Here is a 17,404-nt window from a genome sequence, read left to right as displayed (position 1 = left end):
TTCCACATTGGTCGGTTTCGTTTAAAAAACAGATAAGTTCTAAATATTGTAAGTATTCCGAAAGTAGTAACCGAATTTTGAAAAGTGACACAATGTTGAAGTCGTCTATTTTGGAACTAAGATTCTATGAGCAGAAATTACTACAGATACACTAGAAAAGTCGGAGTTGATACTGTTATCACTCTAATTAATCTCTACATATGAAACTTCAGCCTGCATATGTTTGTAAAACTCGAAAAATGAAAGGGGCGATTGACTTGAAATACAGAACAACGTTGCATTAGAATACTCGTGTGTTTTTATACACTTACATTTTAAACATATAGGCTATGTATGTTCGCAAAACTCGAAAAGTAAAAGGGGGGTTGACTTGAAATACAAAACAACGTTGAGTTAGATTAGTCGCGTGTTTTTATGCACTTACATTGTAAACATTAGGCTACGTAAGTAAATATGTAAAGGGGAAATAATGTTATCAAAAATTTCAAAAAGTTTTTGATCGGTTTACTTCAAATTTTTACACAATATTCTAATGATCATTCGGGCGTACGTAGGCTATGCATTATATTTTTAGTGTTTATAATATATAAGTATATATGTAGTACATCAAGGGGAAAGGGGAAACATTGTTACGAATCTGAACAAGTGCTGGAACGTTGAACTAGATTGATCCACAGCAACGTGTGCTAGTGTACAAATAGCAGAGCCATAAAACGAGACTGTATGTCTGTGAGGACTTTCTCACAATTCAACTGGGTGAAAACAGAGTTACGATGTCATAAACGATTCCGGAAATATTTGAGGTGAATAGCTCAGCTGAATCGCCCTGTATGAATGTTCAGTTTGAGAAAATACAAGAAATGTTCTACTCCGTTCGACCACACCCAAGAGCAACGTACCACAAAACTCTCCTTTGCGCTAGTAATGATGGGATCTGTGAGTCCTACAATATATAATATTTTATTTTGAAGCTGCTCCCAGCACAACACGTTTAAGGGGAGCACGACTGCGAGGAACAACACGCCCCGCATGAAACTTTCAGACGTTCTGTAAGGGTTTCATGTGTCTTTATTTGGCGTAATGTTGTCGTCTCCTGTGTTAGATTATCGCCTATTGAGCTGACATATGGACGTACGTAATTACCTGAAAATTTATCTCACTGACTCGTGCAATAACATTAATGGGCTTAGAGGTTAGTGCATCTATCTAGATCACATCACCCCCAACAGAAACACTCTCTCGCCGGAAGTGATTCCTTGAACATGGAGTACGTAACGTTCTCTACAACCTAGTATTGATGAGAAGTGGCGTGAAACTCAAAATACTGAAAAGAACTGATTCTATTTTGAAGTGGAATAATGAAAAATGTTAGGCAGAACGGAATGAAGTAGTCGAATACGTTTAAAGCAACCTGAGGTGAATAAACGATGGATAACTTTCGAAATATTCTATATTATCGATGAAATATGGAAGTACAAAGTGAACACGAAAGAACTTAACATTAAAAAAAATGGTTCAAATGACTCTGAGTAATATGGGACTTAACTTCTGAGGTCATCAGTCCCCTAGAACTTAGTACTTAAACCTAACTAACCTAAGGACATCACACACATCCATGCCCGAGGCAGGATTCGAACCTGCAACCGTAGCGGTCGCGCGGTTCCAGACTGAAGCGCCTAGAACCGCTCGGCCACTCTGGCCGGATAACATTTTCAAAAATTCATACAGACGAGAGGGTAGAAATGCTTCACTTCAAGCCATATGGTTAATAAAGTATTTCGGGAAGTTTTTTTAAAGGTTACGAGGACTGCACATGTTGTTCTCGAGTCACACGAGAAGCGTCGAGACGATATTCATATTGAAAAAAAAAGTTCTCGGGTTTCTAACCACGTCAAGTGGTTAAAATTCCACGAGCTTTCGATCAGCCCCCCTTCGGCCATTGTCAAGTCAGTGGTATGCTGGTGTGCCCTTATCTACACTAGCTGCTGGCCGTGATGTCACTGGTGCTCGCCCAAGACACACGAGAACAAGCCGTGGCGTCCACGTCACAGCACGTGACACTGCAAGTCTTACGAGAGCTAGCAACCGTCGCCGGCGGGGAGCGAGTAATTATTTCAGACCAGTTTAATAATTCTTGACTGCGCGTTTAAATGCACACGACAAAGTTAAGACCTTCAGTGAGTACCTTATCAATTCCACATTGATCTCCTGTGCGCCCTGCAAGGAGCCGAGCTTTCGCAATGTGTGGCGGAGAAGCCGACTAGTGTCACGTCACAAGTTCGTTGCGATGCGCGTATACATTGATCAGCCAGAACATTATAACCACCTGCCTAATAGCCGATATGTCCACCTTTGGCACGGATAACAGCGGTAAGACATCATGATATGGAAGCACTGAGGCCTTGGCTGGTACCACATCTCCACACACAAGTCACCTGGTGTCTGTAAATTCCTGGCAGGGAGGTTATGAGCCACGTTCAATTGCACCCCTAATTTGTTGTATCGGGTTCAAATCGGGTGAGTTGGTGGGCCAGGACGTCACTGGAACTCGTCACTGTGTTCCTCGAACCATTCCACCACACTCATGGCCACGTACACGGCTTATTATCTTGTTGAAAAATGCCACTTATGTCGGGAAACATGATCGTCATGGAGGGGTGTACGTAGTATGCAGACAGTGTACGATACTCCTTGGGCGTCGTGGTGCCTTGCACGAGCTCAACTGGACCTACATGCACCGTGCGTGTGTCTGACTAGCATTCATTCCTCCTCAGATGACGCTGTTATCGCCTGGACGGGTTTGTATCGATATTATGGTTCAAATGGCTCTGAGCACTATAGGACTTAACATCTGAGGTCATCAGTCCCCTAGAACTTAGAACTACTTAAACCTAACTAACCTAAGGACATCACACACATCCATGCCCGAGGCAGGATTCGAACCTGCGACCGTAGCGGTCACACGGTTCCAGACTGAAGCGCCTAGAACCGCACGGCCACACCGGCCGGCTCGATGTTATGTCTGTGGTCTGGCCGGTCAGTGTATCTCATTTACTCCCTGCTCGTCGCATCGGTATATACACCGATGAGTCAAAACATTATGATCACCTGTTTAATAGCTTGTTGTTCCACTTTCCAAACACAGTGCAATAGAGATTCTGCTTAGCATGGGCTCTACAAGTCCTCAGGCACTTTTGCTGGCCAAGACATCAATGTGAGTTCACTCTCATTCCCCTCAAAGCACTGTAGTACGATTCGGACCTTGCAGCATGGACAGTTATCCTGCTGGAAGGAGGTTCGCAATAACGCTCCCATAGTTCGCTGCTGTCAAACTGACTTTGATTACTAGCACAAATCCCACGGAAAACTAATTTATCTTATAGCACAATTTAGCCTTCAAGGGCCTGCATCTGTGGAGCGGTGCATGTTTCGTGCAGCCATTCGTCCGGATGACTTCATGTAAGGCTCCAACCATAGACCTAGTGTAACAATAAATGCGATTCATTCGACAGGCGACACGTTTCTTTTGGTACACGGTGAAAACTCAGTGACGGTGTGCACACTGCGATCATAACTGACCATGTCGTTGGGTCAACACAGGAACACGTAGGGGGCGTGTCATGTGGAGCCCTATGTTCAACAATGTGCTTTGAACGGTGCTCGGAAACAATTTTTCCTGCACCAGCGTTGTGAGTATTCTATTATCAGATCTGCCAGATATCGCTGCCTATCCTGGATTACACAGTGGGATCCTCCGACCTCTACGTTTTATGATGAGGCGTGATCGTCCAGTACCGTACGGCCTATTCGTTATTTCACCATCCTTGAACCACTTTCCACAGGTGCTCATGACTATAGCACGCCAACAGGCGACCAGCATCGCCGATTCAGAGCTTCGCCACAACAATGTGCCCTTTGTCAAAACCGATTTCTGCGTTTACGGCCTGTATCTTCGTTGTAATGACTGCCTATTCCTCTCTCTTCCTCTTACATTCTTTCATTACGGCCTCACGTTCCCGCAACACTGCCAGGAGGCATACACCCTCACGGTGGGCAGCGGTCATAGTGTTTGGGCTCATCATTGTATGGACATACACTGACTCGAGTTCCATGTGCTCGCTTTAACTTCCCGATCGCTGGATCCCATGCCGCGCTGAATTTCGGGCCACAGTTGCTATCAGGCGTGTTATCGGTGGTTTCTGTTTCGATAGCTTCTTTAATTACACAGTCCCAGAAACAGTTATTTCGAACCACGACAGATATTTGGTCATATTTTATCCGGTCACCTTTTACTAAGGCATCCACGGCTAAAGCGAATTTCTCTCATGCTTCTTCGTGCGTTACACTACAATGCGTACTGTTTGTCCGACGTATGAGTAGCCGCACTTGCAAGGTGTCTTGTAAACCCAACATTTGTCTTTAGGTGGTCTTAGTAATTTATAGAGCTGACTTTTTGTCTTTTCAGCAAGCCGATTGTCTGCCCGATACGGGGACACAGAACGACAAAAAGCAAATTTCTTTTCCTGCTCCTCATTGGTGGTCTTATTGTGATTCTTGCTTGAGATCACATAACTTATTTTGTGAACGTTGTAGCCGTTGTTCCTGAATAACTTGGTTAGGTGCCTCAGCTCACGAGACAGGTTATCGACCTCTGATAGTGTTCCTGGGCAATGCACCAATGGTTGTAACACAGTGCGCTTCTGTGGCGGGTGAGGTTGGCTAATGGGCGCAAGTACAGTTCGGTGTGGGTGAGTTTTCTATAGACGCTGTGGCCAAGGCATCCGTTTCGTTTGTGACAGACGAGAACGTCGAGGAAGGGTAATGCTTTTCCTTCTTCTACCTCCATGGTGAACTGGATGTTGCTGTTAATGCTGTTGCGATATTCCAAGAACTTGTCAAGTTTATCACGTCAGTGTGCCCAAATGACGAACGTATCGGAAGAAACAATTAGACTTCAATGTCACCTTGTCTAACGCAATACTCTCTAAATTCTACATGAAGAGATTTGCAACAGATGGTGCTAACGGGCTTCCCATCGCAACGCTATCCGTTTGATCCTAATAATGGCCGTTGCATAAGAAGTAAGAAGACGTAAGTGTGTGCCTAAGTAGCTCGACCACGTCACAAATAACTTGTACACTAGTTGCAAAGAATCATTGATAGGCACCTTCGTAAACAGCACCACGTAAAAATTGACCATACTGTCACTCTCACTAAAGCGAAGAGCGCTAATTAGGCCGACGAGATCGGCTAAGTTTTTAGTACGATGTTCGTAGTGCCCCACATGGAACGAGGAGACACTAGGTGCTTCAATAGCTTATATGTCTGTGAGCCCATGTCGATACAAAAGGCGTCCCATTATTGTGGATCTCCTGTAAAGCGTAAGCAGCAGGTGGTCTAGGTGTCTAAGGTAGAAGATTCTTGACCACTCTTTCACCAAAGAGCACTTAAGAAGGTCAGACGTCTTTCTTCTCGCTCAGCACCTAGACCATTTAATGCTTATGTTTTACATACTCGTACATTCGGGAGGTGCAAAATGGCTAAGCAGGGATGGCTGGAGGACAAATGTAAGGATGTAGAGGTTTATCTCACTAGGGGTAAGACAGATACTGCCTACAGAAAAATTAAAGAGACCTTTGGAAAAAAGAGAACCACTTGTATATCAAGAGCTCAGATGGAAACCCAGTTTAAGTAAAGAAGGGAAAGCAGAAAGGTGGAAGGAATATATAGAGGGTCTATACAAGGGCAATGTACTTGAGGACAATATTATGGAAGTGGAAGAGGATGTAGATGAAGATGAAATGGGAGATACGATACTGCGTGAAGAGTTTGACAGAGTACTGAAAGACCTGAGTCGAAACAAGGCCCCGGGAGTAGACAACATTCCATTAGAACTACTGACGGCCTTGGGAGAGACAGTCCTGACACAACTCTACCATCTGGTGAACAAGATGTATGAGACAGGCGAAATACCCTCAGACTTCAAGAGGAATATAATAATTCCAATCCCAAAGAAAGCAGGTGTTGACAGATGTGAAAATTACCGAACTATCAGTTTAATAAGTCACGGCTGCAAAATACTAACACGAATTCTCTACAGACGAATGGAAAAACAGGTAGAAGCCTACCTCAGGGAAGACCAGTCTGGGTTCCGTAGAAATATTGGAACACGTGAAGCAATACTGACTTTACGACTTATCTTAGAAGGAAGATTAAGGAAAGGCAAACCTACGTTACTAGCTTTTGTAAACTTAGAGAAAGCTTTTGACAATGTTGACTGAAATACTCTCTTTCAAATTCTAAAGGTGGCAGGGGTAAAATACAGAGAGCGAAAGGCTATTTACAATTTGTACAGAAACCAGATGGCAGTTATAAGAGTCGAGAGGCATGAAAGGCAAGCAGTGGTTGTTAAGGGATTGGGACAGGGTTGTAGCCTCTCCCCGATGCTATTCAATCTGTATATTGAGCAAGCAGTGAAGGAAACAAAAGAAAAATTCGGAGTAGGTATTAAAGTCCATGGAGAATAAATAAAAACTTTGAGGTTCGCTAATGACATTGTAATTCTGTCAGAGACAGCAAAGGACTTGGAAGAGCAGTTGAACGGAATGGACAGTGTCTTGAAAGGAGGATATAAGATGAACATCAACAAAAGCAAAACGAGGATAATGCAATGTAGTCAAATTAAGTCGGGTGATGCTGAGGGAATTAGATTAGGAAATGAGAGACTTAAAGTAGTAAAGGAGTTTTGCTATTTGGGGAGCAAAATAACTGATGATGGTCGAAGTAGAGATGATATAAAATGTAGACTGGCAATGGGAAGGAAAGCGTTTCTGAAGAAGAGAAATTTGTTAACATCGAGTATAGATTTAAGTGTCAGGAAGTCGTTTCTGAAAGTATTTGTATGGAGTGTAACCATGACCAGACCAGACAGCGAGGTCATCGGTCTCGTCGGATTAGGGAAGGAAGTCGGCCGTGCCCTTTCAAAGGAACCATCTCGTCATTTGCCTGGAGCGATTTAGGGAAATCACAGAAAACCTAAATCAGGATGACCGGACGCGGGATTGAACCGTCGTCCTTCCGAATGCGAGTCCAGTTTGCTAATCACTGCGCCATCTCTCTCGGTATGTGAAAGGAAAACAACTGTAATCCAAACATAAAAAACTAGAAAAACCACAGCATTTAAAGATTCTCATCTGTTTTCAATTTTGTAAATACTTTTCTAAAAGTCGGGTTTGTATATGTACAGACAGTAAAGAGCATTTTTCCCGTTGTATAACAGAAAAAATGACACTGGTGATGTGATTTCAGCGAAAGCACTGTTCGAGAATGGGACAGAGGAGAACCGTCTCGAAGTCGTTTCGATAAACCATCTGCCAGGCACTGGATTGTGAATTGCAGAACAATCATGTAGATTTAGACGTAGGATGTCCTCTTGAGAAATTTTATCGCCATTCCTGAAACACTTACTGGGTCAGTTTGTGAAGATTGTCCGCTGGAGGCTGGTGTGTAAGTACACATCTTCCCATTGAGTCCGAGACACTATGAGAAATGAGGAGACCGGTCAGCGCAGTCAAGCATTCGTTAAGGCGTCTGCGTGGTGAACTGCAATGTGGGGTCTTTCATAGTACTGCTAGAATATACGCCAGTTTGCACCCGTTCCATGACGGGTACAGCAACAGAGTTTACCATTCTTGCTACGAATTGGCGAGCATGCAGCTTCAGTTCAACAATCACTAAATCAAATTAATTGACAGTTACGCAGGTTGTTGGCAAAATATTTCATGTATTATGAATGAAAAAACACACGACAGTGTCTACTATTCTACATACCTTTTTTCGGCATGACAAAACACACGACAGTAGCTACTATTCTACAAACCTGTTTTCGGCTGTTTTGCCATCATCAGGTACAAAGATAAATAATGATGTCTGTGAAATTTTTGTGGGATCAAAGATTTTAAACTACGAGCATTTACAGAGTGTCTCAGTTGGATTTCAAAGATGATAATTGATAATGTTTCATATATGATTAAATAAGAGGAATAATTCCAATAAAATTATTTAGCTCAGATAAAATACGTGACATATTAAATAGTGAAATCCATGACAAATTACAACAATTGTTCATAGAGATGGTGACCCCTTCCATGGGGGTGATTGAACAAGATAGTCATGTTCTTAAAAAGTCCAATAATGCAAACAAGTAAAATAATGCAACTGAGACTAAAAAAAAAAAAAAAGAGTGAAACAACTGTAAATAAAATAAGTAAGATTTTTACATGGCACCTGAAATTACAGCAACTGAAATAAAGGGAAAAAACGTGGCATGTGAGTAAGAGCAGTAAATTAAAAAGTCGTCTAGATGGGTTTATTAATAGTATTTGCGAGTGTAACAACTGTGTCAGATAATTCTATGCTAAGCTTGGACAAATAGACATATGTCCATAAATTTCCATTATTTCGAGGTAGTTCATCTTCCTCTCTTTGTGGATATGTAAGAAATTCATGTTGCATGTTGTAACTGTCGCTCTTTTTAAGTACGTGGTGTGTAGAAGTCAAGTCTCTTTCTCTGTTTCCAACACCTATGGTGACCCTTCATGTGGGTGCATATTGCCCTACCATACAGCCCTATATAAAGTTTATCACAGTTACTAGAGATTTTGTATATTTCACTCTTTTCCAAAACTGATGTGCTGCCTTTACCATTGGGAAAAAGTGTCCAATAGTAGTGTGTACATATAATGATTAAGTTTCTGGATTTAAGCTTTCTGGCGACATTCTGAAAGACTTTTTCTTGATAAGGAACTGTGCACCATTTCCTATGGTCTTGAGGTGGTGGACTGCGTGCAGGATAAAAAAAAGAGGAGATTTGTTTTGTCATGTATTTATGGATTCTGCCAAGGGAAGGCTGTTGCCATTGCTTGATGCTGATTAATAATATCCGATTCAGTTGTCATCATTGGCGGGAATGGAGTTTAGGTGCTCTATCATTCAATGAAACGCAACATGCTTATAGGTCACTCTATGTTGCGGGCTGACAATATAACAGTGTGAGTATAATATTAGAATGTAAGGAAGCATGCGTGCGATCTGTGATATTGACAAGTCCTTGATGCTTCAGAACGTGTCTTATAAGCGGTCTCTTCTTTTGTTCAAGCTGTGCCACAAATTTCTGTCTTTCGAGTCAGTGCCTCCTCATTAGTTATATGATCTATGCATCTAATATTCAGCATTCTTCCGTAGCACCACATATCAAAAGCTTCTTTTCTCTTCTTGTCTGAACGCTTAACGTCCACATTTCGCTTCCGTGAAAGGCTGTACTCGAGACAAATACTTTCAGACAAGACTTCATAATACTTGATTTCTATTCGACGTTAACAAATTCTTGTTTTTCAAGAATGTTTTCTTTGCTATTGGTAGTCTGCATTTTATATCCTCTATACTTAGGCCATCGTCAGTTATTTTTCTACCCAAATAAAAGTATTCTTCAACTACTTTTGATGTCTCGTTTCCCAATCTAATGCCTCAGCTTCAACTGATTTAATTCGCTTACATTTCATATCGCTTGTTTTGATTTTCTTGATATTCATATAATAACCTCGTTTCAAGACATTGTCCATTCCGTTTAACTTATTTTGCAAATCCCTTTCCGTCTCTGACTTAATTACAATGTCATTTGCAATCTCAAAATTTATATTATTTCTCCATAAACTTTAATTTCCTTTCCGAATTTCTCGGTGGTTGCCTTCACTGCTTGTTAAATGTACGGACTGAGCATCAGGGAGAGGCTATAATCCTGTCTCACCTCCTTCTTCACAACTGTTTCCCTCTCACGCCCTTCTACTCTTACAACTGCACAAGTTGGAGGTAAGGCATACATTTCATCAGTATTATTCCGTCTTCAGTCACAGCACTTTTATTTGGTGTCCAACGCGATTCAAAGCTACAACTCCATTTTTGAAGGGCTGTATAGACATAATGGAGGTCAGCTTCATTTTGCCACCTAACAGGGGAAGACCGACACAATAGTTCGTTTTACGAGAAAACTGTCTTAGGTGAGATTACTGGCAAACATAAAGTTTTATAGCATATTATCTGCGTGTGACCACGTAACACTAGTCTTCTGCATTGGTGAAAGATTCCCACATTTGCACTCACATTCGAGCGATTCAGCATTTTTATGACTATGCTTCATGACTCAAATGGCGAATGTTTGATTTGTGGTTGCTGATTTGAAGGAGGACACAAAATAGCGAGGTCATCGACCCCACAGGATTAAGGAAGGATGGGGAAGGAAGTCGGCCGTGCGCTTTGAAAGGAACCATCCCGGCATTTTCCTGAAGTGATATAGGGAAATCATGGAAACCTAAAATGAGGATGGCCGGACGCAGGGTTGAACCGTTGTCCACACGAATGCGAGTGCAGTGTGCTAACCACTGTTCGGTTTTAATTTGTTTTAGAGTGATGTGACGGAGAACTGAATTTCGTATTGTTTCCGTATACGTACATTGACAAAATAAGATAAAAAAGTACATAGAGCAGCGGCAATTAGCAATTTTTCTTTTACATTCCTGCATATACTACTCGGAATTTGACGTGCTTATTAAGATACAGAGTGGCTAAAGATACTCGTTACGGTTTACTTTTTCTACTGTCAAATATGTGCTTTATACTTGTTGAGTTTATTTCCTAGTAACAACACATATTATTTTAGTTTATGCTGATGTATATCCTTCACAGCGTCATGTGATAAAAGCATGTGATGTTGCATCAAATCAGATGCAATAAATAAATTTGTATTCTCAACAAACTTTTTATCCTAATCTCAAAACTATTCTTTGTTTTCTTCAATCACATACAGTTTCTTAGTTTTAGGAATTTTATTAAGCCAGCAAGCTGGGCGGAAGAAAATGCACAACTTTTTATGCAAGTGGGATAATTAAACAAACCAAAAGCATTAAAATGAGCAGGTTTGTCGAAATTAGAGACTTTTGGGCCGAGAGTAAAAACGTTTGACATAAACTGCCTGGAGGCCACAAAAATATGCTTCTACCACTACATTCAAAATTGGGTTTGATAAATAATTTTTAAGGGCTCTTCCACATGGTGGGTCCTGCTTGAAGCATATTTATATGAAATTTCTGTTCATCGCTTAAGAAAAATTGGAAGCTGGTATTCACAAATATATGAAGGATCACAAATATGAGAATACAATGCCTTGAAGACGAAATGAAATACTTCCAGATTACGAAAACATTGTCAAAACCACACCGGAAGCTTTCAAGAAGCTGTTTGTATCATGAGTGTAATAGTCCACTTCCTACACTCACATGTTGACTGTTTTCCTGAAAATCTGGGACTTTATGGTGAAGAGCAAAGTAAATGCTTCCACAAGCATATTGAAGAGATGGTGAAGATACCAGAAAATATGAAATGATTTTTGCTGGATGTTGAAGACGGACAGTTTCTGCGAGGGAATAAAACAAAAAGATTGGAAATTAAATGCGACAGAGCACTGATAATGTTGGTAAGAGAACAGCTTGTAGTATTTTTAGTACGTGCACAAAAAGAAAACAATAATTTTAAAAATACAGATCTTGATCGAATTTTGTTTAGTATTTGTGCTTGAACTACTTAAGTCTTTGAATCATGAGATTTTATCTTGTGAAAAATTATGACATGATAGAACAAAATGAAAATAATTTTTGAGAAATCACCTGACGAAAGTTTAAAAAATGCAGGCTTGTGCAATAAATAGTTGTATTTCAAAACGTGATTCACGCAATATATTTTCCGTTCTCACTTCCACCATGGGGTCATTAAGTTGATGAAAAGTATTTCACATGAATTGCAGATTTATTATGTAAGTTAGTTTTCCTGGTCTTTATATCATATCGATGCCTGGACAATATCTGTACTAGGCTTTATACAAACTGGAACTTGCATTTCCGCAAGAAATTTATCAACTTTACAAGTATTTAGGCTTGAAAATACACTCCTGGAAATTGAAATAAGAACACCGTGAATTCATTGTCCCAGGAAGGGGAAACTTTATTGACACATTCCTGGGGTCAGATACATCACATGATCACACTGACAGAACCACAGGCACATAGACACAGGCAACAGAGCATGCACAATGTCGGCACTAGTACAGTGTATATCCACCTTTCGCAGCAATGCAGGCTGCTATTCTCCCATGGAGACGATCGTAGAGATGCTGGATGTAGTCCTGTGGAACGGCTTGCCATGCCATTTCCACCTGGCGCCTCTGTTGGACCAGCGTTCGTGCTGGACGTGCAGACCGCGTGAGACGACGCTTCATCCAGTCCCAAACATGCTCAATGAGGGACAGATCCGGAGATCTTGCTGGCCAGGGTAGTTGACTTACACCTTCTAGAGCACGTTGGGTGGCACGGGATACATGCGGACGTGCATTGTCCTGTTGGAACAGCAAGTTCCCTCGCCGGTCTAGGAATGGTAGAACGATGGGTTCGATGACGGTTTGGATGTACCGTGCACTATTCAGTGTCCCCTCGACGATCACCAGTGGTGTACGGCCAGTGTAGGAGATCGCTCCCCACACCATGATGCCGGGTGTTGGCCCTGTGTGCCTCGGTCGTATGCAGCCCTGATTGTGGCGCTCACCTGCACGGCGCCAAACACGCATACGACCATCATTGGCACCAAGGCAGAAGCGACTCTCATCGCTGAAGACGACACGTCTCCATTCGTCCCTCCATTCACGCCTGTCGCGACACCACTGGAGGCGGGCTGCACGATGTTGGGGCGTGAGCGGAAGACGGCCTAACGGTGTGCGGGACCGTAGCCCAGCTTCATGGAGACGGTTGCGAATGGTCCTCGCCGATACCCCAGGAGCAACAGTGTCCCTAATTTGCTGGGAAGTGGCGGTGCGGTCCCCTACGGCACTGCGTAGGATCCTACGGTCTTGGCGTGCATCCGTGCGTCGCTGCGGTCCGGTCCCAGGTCGACGGGCACGTGCACCTTACGCCGACCACTGGCGACAACATCGATGTACTGTGGAGACCTCACGCCCCACGTGTTGAGCAATTCGGTGGTACGTCCACCCGGCCTTCCGCATGCCCACTATACGCCCTCGCTCAAAGTCCGTCATCTGCACATACGGTTCACGTCCACGCTGTCGCGGCATGCTACCAGTGTTAAAGACTGCGATGGAGCTCCGTATGCCACGGCAAACTGGCTGACACTGACGGCGGCGGTGCACAAATGCTGCGCAGCTAGCGCCATTCGACGGCCAACACCGCGGTTCCTGGTGTGTCCGCTGTGCCGTGCGTGTGATCATTGCTTGTACAGCCCTCTCGCAGTGTCCGGAGCAAGTATGGTGGGTCTGACACACCGGTGTCAATGTGTTCTTTTTTCCGTTTCCAGGAGTGTAGTTTGAGGCACCCGTTGCTTTGTTCTGCTGTCGATACCACTAGAAGCGTATCACATCCGGTACTGGTTTCGTCTCGTACAGTGAAAGTTCTGCTGTTACTTGGAATCCCGTCATTCCTACCACTCTTGGCAACGGTTGGCAAAATGACACATGCGAGATAAACTTACAAACAATGCAGGTTTATGAATGATTATCAGAAACTATCTAGTCATCAATAGCACAGCTTTTACGCCAAGGTACTTCAGTCAAAGAGAAGTTACGATCACTACGTACATATAGATTATGACGCCACTTTATTCTGACCCCGTACTTTCCTAATACTAGCGTCTGTAGGGCACTAAAGTCGTTTACTGTGTGGAATCGTCCTACATATGACTACTATCCCAAATACACTATTGGCCATTGACATTGCTACACCACGAAGATGACTTGCTACAGACGCGAAATTTAACCGACTGGAAGAAGATGCTGTGATATGCAAATGATTAGCTTTTCAGGGCATCCACACAAGGTTGGCGCCGGTGGCGACACCTACAACGTGCTGACATGAGGAAAGTTTCCAACACATTTCTCATAAACAAACAGCAGTTGACCGGCGTTGCCTGGTGAAAAGTTGTTGTGATGCCTCGTGTAGGGAGGAGAAATGCGTACCATCACGTTTCCGACTTTGATAAAGGACGGATTGTAGCCTATCGCGATTGCGGTTTATCGTATCGCGACTTTGCTCCTCGCGTTGGTCGAGATCCAATGACTGTTAGCAGAATATGAAACTGATGGGTTCAGGAGAGTAATACGGAAGGCCGTGCTGGATATCCAACGGCCTCGTATCACTAGCAGTCGAGATGACAGGCATCTTACCCGCATGGCTATTACGGATCGTGCAGCCACGTCTCGATCCCTTAGTCAACAGATGGGGACATTTGCAAGACTAGAACCATCTGCACGAACAGTTCGACGTTTGGAGCAGCATGGACTATCAGCTCGGAGACCATGACTGCGGTTACCCTTGACGCTGCATCACAGACAGGAGCGCCTGCGATGGTGTACTCAACGACGGAACTGGGTGCACGAATGGCAAAACGTCATTTTTTCGGATGAATCCAGGTTTGGTTTGCAGCATCATGATGGTCGCATCCGTGTTTGGCGACATCGCGGTGAACGCACATTGGAAGTGTGTATTCGTCATCGCATACTGCCGTATCACCCGGCGTGATGGTATGGTGTCCCATTGGTTACACGTTTAGGTCACCTTTTGTTCGCATTGACGACACTTTGAACAGTGGACGTTACATTTCAAATGTGTTACGACCCGTCGCTCTACCCTTCATTCGATCCCTGCGAAACCCTACATTTCAGCAGGATAATGCACGACCGCATGTTGCAGGTCATGTACGGGCCTTTCTGGATACAGAAAATGTTCGACTGCTGCCCTGGCCAGCACATTCTCCATACATTTTACCAATTCAAGACGTGTGGTCAATGGTGGGCGAGCAACTGGCTCGTCACAATACGCCAGTCACTACTCTTGATGAGCTGTGGTATCGTGTTCAAGCTGCATGGGCAGCTGTACCTGTACACGCCATCCAAGCTCTGTTTGACTCAATGCCCAGGCGTATCAAGGCCGTTATTACCTCCAGAGGTTATTGTTCTGGGTACTGATTTCTCAGGATCTATGCACCCAAATTGCGTGTAAATGTAATCACGTATCAGTTCTAGTATAATATATTTGTCCAATGAATACCCGTTTATCATCTGCATTTCTTCTTGGTGTAGCAATTTTAGTGGCCAGTAGTGTATTAAAATAGGAGTAAACTACGAGAGCATGCTGAAAAGTAACGTCTCCGAACTTTATATGTGAAATCTCTTAAAGCTTCTGAAACAAGACAAACGCTATTAACATTCTACATCATTATTTTTCATGTCTATATAGTTGCAGCCCTCTGCCGCTAGAGAGCTTCGAATTGTAGCGTGTAACATAATGGTACGTTACATAACTATTTCGGCGCGTGAACAACAGTATGCTGTAATCTAGTTTCGAATTCGAAGAATTCGTCGACATGTGGAGCAGCCTCTTCTTCAGCATGAGAATGTCAGACCAGACAAGAGCGCTGCGGTATCTCCAGCAATCTGACGCCTTGGGTTCACCGATTATTCGCTATACAGTCCCTAGTTGGCCCATCCGATTTTCATCTGTTTCCACAACTTAAAGAACACTTTTGAGGAATTCACTTTGATAGTGATCAAGTGGTGTGAGTGGAGGTGAGGTTGTGGCTCCGTCACGAAAGTCAAACATTCTACAGTGACGATATTAACAAGCTGGTTTCCCGTTGGGAGAAATGTGTTCGTCGCCAGGATGACTACATTTAGAAATAAATGCGTAGACATGGTTGATAAGGATATAGAAATGTTAAAAATTACTTTGTTAAAAAATCTTTTAACATAAAAAATTCGGAGGCATTACTTTCCATCACGTCCGTGTATAGAGCGCGTCCGCTATCACGAGGTATACTGTGTTCAGATCACCTTTCTTCGCCTGCAAAGAGTACCGAAGGATGTTTCATGCTAGTTACTAGGATATGTAGGAGTTCAGGGCACCGCCGGTAAAGAATTGGCGTATTCAGTGGGCCTGTTTCATAGCTTCTCCTGATAACTTTCTGTCACTCTACATGCAGGGTCAACGGTATCATTGTCATAGATAATTCGGAGAAAGAGGGCCCAAACCTGATGAAATCAATCTGTGACTGTTGGACCCAAAGACAAGGCCGTGGTGTAGATTTTTTCATGTTCCATCCACTGACGCAGGATAAAATACTGCCAACACAACTCTGAATAGAAAACGGCTCTTTCACACAAGGGTGCTTTCTCCACCCAGAGGAAATTGCAGTGCGCCGTGCTTGCGTCATATGATCGTCTGCGCCCCAAATAAGGGTTAGGATCATACACTACTGGCTATTAAAATTGATACACCACGAAAATGACGTGCTACAGACGCGAATTTTAACCGACAGGAAGAATATGCTGTGATATGCAAATAATTAGCTTTTCAGAGCATTCACACAAGGTTGGCGCCGGTGGCGACACCTACAACGTGCTGACATGAGGAAAGTTTCCAACCGATTTCTCATACACAAACAGCAGTTGATCGGCGTTGCCTGGTGAAACGTTTTTGTGATACCTCGTGTAAGGAGGAGAAATGCGTACCATACGTTTCGGACTTTGATAAAGGTCGCATTGTAGCCTACCGCGATTGCGGTTTATCGTATCGCGACATTGCTGCTCGCGTTGGTAGAGATCCAATGACTGTTAGCAGAATATGGAATCGGTGGGTTCAGGAGGGTAATACGGAACGCCATGCTGGATCCGAAGGGCCTCGTATCACTAGCAGTCGAGATGACAGGCATCTTATCCGCATGGCTGTAACGGATCGTGCAGCCACGTCTCGATCCCTGAGTCAACAGATGGGGACGTTTGCAAGACAACAACCATCTGCACGAACAGTTCGACGACGTTTGCAGCAACATGAACTATCAGCTCGAAGACCATGGCTGCGGTTACCCTTGACGCTGCATCACAGACAGGAGCGCCTGCTACGGTGTACTCAACGACGAGCCTGGGTGCACGAATGGCAAAACGTCATTTTTTCGGATGAAACCAGGTTCTGTTTTCAACATCATGATGATCGCATTCGTGTTTGGTGACATCGCAGTGAAAGCACATTGGAAGCGTGTATTCGTCATTGCCATACTGATGTATTGCCCGGCGTGATGGTATGGGGTGCCATTGGTTACACGTCTCGGTCACCTCTTGTTTGCATTGACGGCACTTTGAACAGTGGACACTACATTTCAGATGTGTTACGACCCGTGGCTCTACCCTTCATTCGATCCCTACGAAACCCTACATTTCAGCAGGATAATGAACGACTGCATGTTGCAGGTCCTGTACGGGCCTTTCTGGATACAGAATATGTTCGACTGCTGCCCTGGC

The sequence above is a fragment of the Schistocerca serialis genome, chromosome 9 (assembly GCF_023864345.2).
Source record: "Schistocerca serialis cubense isolate TAMUIC-IGC-003099 chromosome 9, iqSchSeri2.2, whole genome shotgun sequence".
Lineage (NCBI taxonomy): Eukaryota > Metazoa > Arthropoda > Insecta > Orthoptera > Acrididae > Schistocerca > Schistocerca serialis.
Note: the sequence above shows the minus strand (reverse complement) of the source record.